Below are 10,977 nucleotides of genomic sequence, written 5' to 3' on the forward strand. Positions count from 1 at the left end.
ACAATTTAGCACGGCCAATCCACCCTAACCTGCACATCCCTGGGACACTATGGGACAATTTAGCACGGCCAATCCACCCTAATCCGCACATCCCTGGGCACTATGGGACAATTTAGCACAGCCAATCCCACCCTAACCTGCACATCCCTGGGCACTATGGGACAATTTAGCACGGCCAATCCACCCTAACCCGCACATCCCTGGGCACTATGGGACAATTTAGCACGGCCAATCCACCCTAACCCGCACATCCCTGGGCACTATGGGACAATGTAGCACGGCCAACCCACCCTAACCTGCATGTCCCTGGGACACTATGGGACAATTTAGCACGGCCAACCGACCCTAACCCGCACATCCCTGGGCACTACGGGACAATTTAGCACGGCCAATCCACCCTAACCCGCACATCCCTGGGCACTATGGGACAATTTAGCACGGCCAATCCACCCTAACCTGCACATCCCTGGACACTATGGGACAATTTAGCACGGCCAACCCACCCTAACCTGCACATCCCTGGGCACTACGGGACAATTTAGCACGGCCAATCCACCCTAACCTGCACATCCCTGGGCACTATGGGACAATTTAGCACGGCCAACCCACCCTAACCCGCACATCCCTGGGCACTATGGGACAATTTAGCACGGCCAATCCACCCTAACCTGCACATCCCTGGACACTATGGGACAATTTAGCACAGCCAATCCCACCCTAACCTGCACATCCCTGGGCACTATGGGACAATTTAGCACGGCCAATCCACCCTAACCCGCACATCCCTGGGCACTATGGGACAATTTAGCACGGCCAATCCACCCTAACCCGCACATCCCTGGGCACTATGGGACAATTTAGCACGGCCAACCCACCCTAACCTGCATGTCCCTGGGACACTATGGGACAATTTAGCACGGCCAACCGACCCTAACCCGCACATCCCTGGGCACTACGGGACAATTTAGCACGGCCAATCCACCCTAACCCGCACATCCCTGGGCACTATGGGACAATTTAGCACGGCCAATCCACCCTAACCTGCACATCCCTGGGCACTATGGGACAATTTAGCACGGCCAATCCACCCTAACCTGCACATCCCTGGGCACTATGGGACAATTTAGCACGGCCAACCCACCCTAACCTGCACATCCCTGGACACTATGGGACAATTTAGCACGGCCAACCCGCCCTAACCCGCACATCCCTGGACACTATGGGACAATTTAGCACGGCCAATCCACCCCAACCCGCACATCCCTCGACACTATGGGACAATTTAGCACGGCCAATCCACCCTAACCCGCACATCCCTGGGCACTACGGGACAATTTAGCACGGCCAATCCACCCTAACCTGCACATCCCTGGGCACTATGGGACAATTTAGCACGGCCAATCCACCCTAACCTGCACATCCCTGGGCACTATGGGACAATTTAGCACGGCCAATCCACCCTAACCCGCACATCCCTGGGCACTACGGGACAATTTAGCACGGCCAATCCACCCTAACCCGCACATCCCTGGGCACTATGGGACAATTTAGCACGGCCAATCCACCCTAACCCGCACATCCCTGGGCACTACGGGACAACTTAGCACGGCCAACCCACCCTAACCCGCACATCCCTGGGCACTATGGGACAATTTAGCACGGCCAACCCACCCTAACCTGCATGTCCCTGGGACACTATGGGACAATTTAGCACGGCCAACCGACCCTAACCCGCACATCCCTGGGCACTATGGGACAATTTAGCACGGCCAATCCACCCTAACCTGCACATCCCTGGGCACTATGGGACAATTTAGCACGGCCAATCCACCCTAACCCGCACATCCCTGGGCACTATGGGACAATTTAGCACGGCCAATCCACCCTAACCCGCACATCCCTGGGCACTATGGGACAATTTAGCACGGCCAATCCACCCTAACCCGCACATCCCTGGGCACTACGGGACAACTTAGCACGGCCAACCCACCCTAACCCGCACATCCCTGGGCACTATGGGACAATTTAGCACGGCCAATCCCACCCTAACCTGCACATCCCTGGGCACTATGAGACAATTTAGCACGGCCAATCCACCCTAACCTGCACATCCCTGGGCACTATGGGACAATTTAGCACGGCCAATCCCACCCTAACCCGCACATCCCTGGGCACTATGGGACAATTTAGCATGGCCAATCCACCCTAACCCGCACATCCCTGGGCACTATGGGACAATTTAGCACGGCCAATCCACCCTAACCCGCACATCCCTGGGCACTATGGGACAATTTAGCACGGCCAATCCCACCCTAACCTGCACATCCCTGGGCACTATGAGACAATTTAGCACGGCCAACCCACCCTAACCTGCACATCCCTGGGCACTATGGGACAATTTAGCACGGCCAATCCCACCCTAACCTGCACATCCCTGGGCACTATGGGACAATTTAGCACGGCCAATCCACCCTAACCCGCACATCCCTGGGCACTATGAGACAATTTAGCACGGCCAACCCACCCTAACCTGCACATCCCTGGGCACTATGGGACAATTTAGCACGGCCAATCCACCCTAACCTGCACATCCCTGGGCACTATGGGACAATTTAGCATTGCCAACCCACCTTAACCTATACATCCTAGGGCACTATGGGACAATTTAGCACGGCCAACCCACCCTAACCTGCACATCCCTGGGCACTACGGGACAATTTAGCACGGCCAACCCACCCTAACCCGCACATCCCTGGGACACTACGGGACAATTTAGCACGGCCAACCCACCCTAACCTGCACATCCCTGGGACACTATGGGACAATTTAGCACGGCCAACCCACCCTAACCTGCACATCCCTGGGACACTATGGGACAATTTAGCACGGCCAATCCACCCTAACCCGCACATCCCTGGGCACTATGGGACAATTTAGCACGGACAACCCACCCTAACCCGCACATCCCTGGGCACTATGGGTCAATTTAGCACGGCCAACCCACCCTAACCGGTACAACCCTGGGCACTACGGGACAATTTAGCACGGCCAACCCACCCTAACCTGCACATCCCTGGGACACTATGGGACAATTTAGCACGGCCAACCCACCCTAACCTGCACATCCCTGGGACACTATGGGACAATTTAGCACGGCCAACCCACCCTAACCTGCACATCCCTGAACACTACGGGACAATTTAGCACGGCCAACCCACCCGAACCCGCACATCCCTGGGCACTATGGGACAATTTAGCACGGCCAACCCGCCCTAACCCGCACATCCCTGGGGACTAAGGGACAATTTAGCACAGCCAACCCACCCTAACCTGCACATCCCTGGACACTATGGGACAATTTAGCACGGCCAACCCCACCCTAACCTGCACATCCCTGGGCACTATGGGACAATTTAGCACGGCCAACCCCACCCTAACCTGCACATCCCTGGGCACTATGGGACAATTTAGCACGGCCAACCCCACCCTAACCTGCACATCCCTGGGCACTATGGGACAATTTAGCACAGCCAACCCACCCTAACCTGCACATCCCTGGACACTATGGGACAATTTAGCACGGCCAACCCACCCTAACCCGCACATCCCTGGGCACTATTGGATAATTTAGCACGGCCAACCCACCCTAACCTGCACATCCCTGGGGACTAAGGGACAATTTAGCACAGCCAACCCACCCTAACCTGCACATCCCTGGACACTATGGGACAATTTAGCACGGCCAACCCCACCCTAACCTGCACATCCCTGGACACTATGGGACAATTTAGCACGGCCAACCCACCCTAACCCGCACATCCCTGGGCACTATTGGATAATTTAGCACGGCCAATCCGCCCTAACCTGCACATCCCTGGGCACTATGGGACAATTTAGCACGGCCAACCCCACCCTAACCTGCACATCCCTGGACACTATGGGACAATTTTGCATGGCCAACCCACCCTAACCTGCACATCCCTGGACACTATGGGACAATTTAGCATTGCCAACCCACCCTAACCCGCACATCCCTGGGCACTATGGGACAATTTAGCACGGCCAATCCACCCTAACCCGCACATCCCTGGACACTATGGGACAATTTAGCACGGCCAATCCACCCTAACCTGCACATCCCTGGACACTATGGGACAATTTAGCATGGCCAATCCACCCTAACCCACACATCCCTGGGCACTATGGGACAATTTAGCACGGCCAACCCACCCTAACCTGCACATCCCTGGGCACTATGGGACAATTTAGCACGGCCAATCCCACCCTAACCCGCACATCCCTGGGCACTATGGGACAATTTATCACGGCCAACCCACCCTAACCTGCACATCCCTGGGCACTATGGGACAATTTAGCACGGCCAATCCACCCTAACCCGCACATCCCTGGACACTATGGGACAATTTAGCACGGCCAATCCACCCTAACCTGCACATCCCTGGACACTATGGGACAATTTAGCACGGCTAACCCACCCTAACCTGCACATCCCTGGACACTATGGGACAATTTAGCACGGCCAATCCACCCTAACCCGCACATCCCTGGACACTATGGGACAATTTAGCACGGCCAATCCACCCTAACCTGCACATCCCTGGGCACTATGGGACAATTTAGCACGGCCAACCCACCCTAACGTGCATATCCCTGGGCACTATGGGACAATTTAACACGGCCAACCCACCCTAACCCGCACATCCCTGTTCACTATGGGACAATTTAGCACGGCCAATCCACCCTAACCCGCACATCCCTGGGCACTATGGGACAATTTAGCACGGCCAACCCACCCTAACCTGCACATCCCTGGGCACTATGGAACAATTTAGCACGGCCAACCCACCCTAACCCGCACATCCCTGGACACTATGGGACAATTTAGCACGGCCAACCCACCCTAACCTGCACATCCCTGGGCACTATGGAACAATTTAGCACGTCCAATCCACCCTAACCCGCACATCCCTGGGCACTATGGGACAATTTAGCACGGCCAACCCACCCTAACCTGCACATCCCTGGACACTATGGGACAATTTAGCACGGCCAATCCACCCTAACCCGCACATCCCTGGGCACTATGGGACAATTTAGCATGGCCAACCCACCCTAACCCGCACATCCCTGGGCACTACGGGACAATTTAGCACGGCCAACCCACCCTAACCTGCACATCCCTGGGCACTATGGGACAATTTAGCACGGCCAACCCACCCTAACCTGCACATCCCTGGGCACTATGGGACAATTTAGCACGGCCGACCCACCCTAACCCGCACATCCCTGGGAACTATGGGACAATTTAGCACAGCCAACCCACCCTAACCCGCACATCCCTGGGACACTATGGGACAATTTAGCACGGCCATTCCACCCTAACCCGCACATCCCTGGGACACTATGGGACAATTTAGCACGGCCAATCCCACCCTAACCCGCACATCCCTGGGACACTATGGGACAATTTAGCACGGCCAATCCACCCTAACCCGCACATCCCTGGGCACTACGGGACAATTTAGCACGGCCAATCCACCCTAACCCGCACATCCCTGGGCACTACGGGACAATTTAGCACTGCCAATCCACCCTAACCCGCACATCCCTGGACACTACGGGACAATTTAGCACGGCCAATCCACCCTAACCTGCACATCCCTGGGCACTATGGGACAATTTAGCACGGCCAACCCACCCTAACCCGCACATCCCTGGCACTATGGGACAAATTAGCGCGGCCAATCCACCCTAACCCGCACATCCCTGGGCACTATGGGACAATTTAGCACGGCCAATCCACCCTAACCTGCACATCCCTGGCACTACGGGACAATTTAGCGCGGCCAATCCACCCTAACCCGCACATCTCTGGGCACTATGGGACAATTTAGCACGGCCAATCCACCCTAACCCACACATCCCTGGACACTGTGGGACAATTTAGCACGGCCAATCCACCCTAACCTGCACATCCCTGGGCACTATGGGACAATTTAGCACGGCCAATCCCACCCTAACCCGCACATCCCTGGGCACTATGGGTCAATTTAGCACGGCCAATCCACCCTAACCCGCACATCCCTGGGCACTATGGGTCAATTTAGCACGGCCGACCCACCCTAACCTGCACATCCCTGGGCACTATGGGACAATTTAGCACGGCCAATCCACCCTAACCCACACATCCCTGGACACTATGGGTCAATTTACCACGGCCGACCCACCCTAACCCGCACATCCCTGGGAACTTTGGGACAATTTAGCACAGCCAACCCACCCTAACCCGCACATCCCTGGGACACTATGGGACAATTTAGCACGGCCAATCCACCCTAACCCGCACATCCCTGGGACACTATGGGACAATTTAGCACGGCCAATCCACCCTAACCCGCACATCCCTGGGACACTATGGGACAATTTAGCACGGCCAATCCACCCTAACCCGCACATCCCTGGGCACTACGGGACAATTTAGCACTGCCAATCCACCCTAACCCGCACATCCCTGGACACTACGGGACAATTTAGCACGGCCAATCCACCCTAACCCGCACATCCCTGGGCACTATGGGACAATTTAGCACGGCCAACCCACCCTAACCCGCACATCCCTGGGCACTATGGGACAATTTAGCACGGCCAACCCACCCTAACCCGCACATCCCTGGGCACTATGGGACAATTTAGCACGGCCAACCCACCCTAACCCGCACATCCCTGGGCACTATGGGACAATTTAGCACGGCCAATCCACCCTAACCCGCACATCCCTGGGCACTACGGGACAATTTAGCACGGCCAAACCACCCTAACCCGCACATCCCTGGCACTATGGGACAATTTAGCACGGCCAACCCACCCTAACCCGCACATCCCTGGGCACTACGGGACAATTTAGCACGGCCAACCCACCCTAACCTGCACATCCCTGGGCACTATGGGACAATTTAGCACGGCCAACCCACCCTAACCTGCACATCCCTTGGCACTATGGGACAATTTAGCACGGCCGACCCACCCTAACCCGCACATCCCTGGGCATTATGGGACTATTTAGCACGGCCAATCCACCCTAACCCGCACATCCCTGGGACACTATGGGACAATTTAGCACGGCCAATCCACCCTAACCCGCACATCCCTGGGCACTACGGGACAATTTAGCACTGCCAATCCACCCTAACCCGCACATCCCTGGACACTATGGGACAATTTAGCACGGCCAACCCACCCTAACCCGCACATCCCTGGGCACTACGGGACAATTTAGCACGGCCAATCCACCCTAACCCGCACATCCCTGGGCACTATGGGTCAATTTAGCACGGCCAATCCACCCTAATCCGCACATCCCTGGGCACTATGGGTCAATTTAGCACGGCCAATCCACCCTAACCCGCACATCCCTGGACACTATGGGACAATTTAGCACGGCCAATCCACCCTAACCCGCACATCCCTGGACACTATGGGACAATTTAGCACGGCCAACCCACCCTAACCTGCACATCCCTGGGCACTATGGGACAATTTAGCACGGCCAACCCCACCCTAACCTGCACATCCCTGGACACTATGGGACAATTTAGCACGGCCAATCCCACCCTAACCCGCACATCCCTGGGCACTATGGGACAATTTAGCACGGCCAACCCCACCCTAACCTGCACATCCCTGGGCACTATGGGACAATTTAGCACGGCCAATCCACCCTAACCCGCACATCCCTGGGCACTACGGGACAATTTAGCACGGCCAACCCCACCCTAACCTGCACATCCCTGGGCACTATGGGACAATTTAGCACGGCCAATCCACCCTAACCTGCACATCCCTGGGCACTATGGGACAATTTAGCACGGCCAACCCCACCCTAACCTGCACATCCCTGGGCACTACGGGACAATTTAGCACGGCCAATCCACCCTAACCCGCACATCCCTGGGCACTATGGGTCAATTTAGCACGGCCAATCCACCCTAATCCGCACATCCCTGGACACTATGGGACAATTTAGCACGGCCAATCCACCCTAACCCGCACATCCCTGGACACTATGGGACAATTTAGCACGGCCAACCCACCCTAACCTGCACATCCCTGGGCACTATGGGACAATTTAGCACGGCCAACCCCACCCTAACCCGCACATCCCTGGGCACTATGGGACAATTTAGCACGGCCAATCCCACCCTAACCCGCACATCCCTGGACACTATGGGACAATTTAGCACGGCCAACCCCACCCTAACCTGCACATCCCTGGGCACTATGGGACAATTTAGCACGGCCAATCCACCCTAACCCGCACATCCCTGGGCACTATGGGTCAATTTAGCACGGCCGACCCACCCTAACCTGCACATCCCTGGGCACTATGGGACAATTTAGCACGGCCAATCCACCCTAACCCACACATCCCTGGACACTATGGGTCAATTTAGCACGGCCGACCCACCCTCACCCGCACATCCCTGGGAACTTTGGGACAATTTAGCACAGCCAACCCACCCTAACCCGCACATCCCTGGGACACTATGGGACAATTTAGCACGGCCAATCCACCCTAACCCGCACATCCCTGGGACACTATGGGACAATTTAGCACGGCCAATCCACCCTAACCCGCACATCCCTGGGACACTATGGGACAATTTAGCACGGCCAATCCACCCTAACCCGCACATCCCTGGGCACTACGGGACAATTTAGCACTGCCAATCCACCCTAACCCGCACATCCCTGGACACTACGGGACAATTTAGCACGGCCAATCCACCCTAACCCGCACATCCCTGGGCACTATGGGACAATTTAGCACGGCCAACCCACCCTAACCCGCACATCCCTGGGCACTATGGGACAATTTAGCACGGCCAACCCACCCTAACCCGCACATCCCTGGGCACTATGGGACAATTTAGCACGGCCAACCCGCCCTAACCCGCACATCCCTGGGCACTATGGGACAATTTAGCACGGCCAACCCGCCCTAACCCGCACATCCCTGGGCACTATGGGACAATTTAGCACGGCCAACCCGCCCTAACCCGCACATCCCTGGGCACTATGGGACAATTTAGCACGGCCAACCCACCCTAACCCGCACATCCCTGGGCACTATGGGACAATTTAGCACGGCCAATCCCACCCTAACCCGCACATCCCTGGGCACTACGGGACAATTTAGCACGGCCAACCCCACCCTAACCGGCACATCCCTGGGCACTATGGGACAATTTAGCACGGCCAATCCACCCTAACCCGCACATCCCTGGGCACTATGGGTCAATTTAGCACGGCCGACCCACCCTAACCTGCACATCCCTGGGCACTATGGGACAATTTAGCACGGCCAATCCACCCTAACCCACACATCCCTGGACACTATGGGTCAATTTAGCACGGCCGACCCACCCTAACCCGCACATCCCTGGGAACTATGGGACAATTTAGCACAGCCAACCCACCCTAACCCGCACATCCCTGGGACACTATGGGACAATTTAGCACGGCCAATCCACCCTAACCCGCACATCCCTGGGACACTATGGGACAATTTAGCACGGCCAATCCACCCTAACCCGCACATCCCTGGGCACTACGGGACAATTTAGCACTGCCAATCCACCCTAACCCGCACATCCCTGGACACTACGGGACAATTTGGCACGGCCAATCCACCCTAACCCGCACATCCCTGGGCACTATGGGTCATTTTAGCACGGCCAATCCACCCTAATCCGCACATCCCTGGACACTATGGGACAATTTAGCACGGCCAATCCACCCTAACCCGCACATCCCTGGACACTATGGGACAATTTAGCACGGCCAACCCACCCTAACCTGCACATCCCTGGGCACTATGGGACAATTTAGCACGGCCAACCCCACCCTAACCCGCACATCCCTGGGCACTATGGGACAATTTAGCACGGCCAACCCCACCCGAACCTGCACATCCCTGGACACTATGGGACAATTTAGCACGGCCAACCCACCCTAACCCGCACATCCCTGGGCACTATGGGACAATTTAGCACAGCCAATCCCACCCTAACCCGCACATCCCTGGACACTATGGGACAATTTAGCACGGCCAACCCCACCCTAACCTGCACATCCCTGGGCACTATGGGACAATTTAGCACGGCCAATCCACCCTAACCCGCACATCCCTGGGCACTATGGGTCAATTTAGCACGGCCGACCCACCCTAACCTGCACATCCCTGGGCACTATGGGACAATTTAGCACGGCCAATCCACCCTAACCCACACATCCCTGGACACTATGGGTCAATTTAGCACGGCCGACCCACCCTAACCTGCACATCCCTGGGAACTTTGGGACAATTTAGCACAGCCAACCCACCCTAACCCGCACATCCCTGGGACACTATGGGACAATTTAGCACGGCCAATCCACCCTAACCCGCACATCCCTGGGACACTATGGGACAATTTAGCACGGCCAATCCACCTTAACCCGCACATCCCTGGGACACTATGGGACAATTTAGCACGGCCAATCCACCCTAACCCGCACATCCCTGGGCACTACGGGACAATTTAGCACTGCCAATCCACCCTAACCCGCACATCCCTGGACACTACGGGACAATTTAGCACGGCCAATCCACCCTAACCCGCACATCCCTGGGCACTATGGGACAATTTAGCACGGCCAATACACCCTAACCTACACATCCCTGGGCACTACGGGACAATTTAGCACGGCCAATCCACCCTAACCTGTACATCCCTGGGCACTATGGGACAATTTAGCACGGCCAATCCCACCCTAACCGGCACATCCCTGGGCACTATGGGACAATTTAGCACGGCCAATCCACCCTAACCTGCACATCCCTGGGCACTATGGAACAATTTAGCACGGCCAATCCACCCTAACCCGCACATCCCTGGGCACTACGGGACAATTTAG

This window comes from Stegostoma tigrinum, chromosome 46, assembly GCF_030684315.1.
Source record: "Stegostoma tigrinum isolate sSteTig4 chromosome 46, sSteTig4.hap1, whole genome shotgun sequence".
NCBI classification, from domain to species: domain Eukaryota; kingdom Metazoa; phylum Chordata; class Chondrichthyes; order Orectolobiformes; family Stegostomatidae; genus Stegostoma; species Stegostoma tigrinum.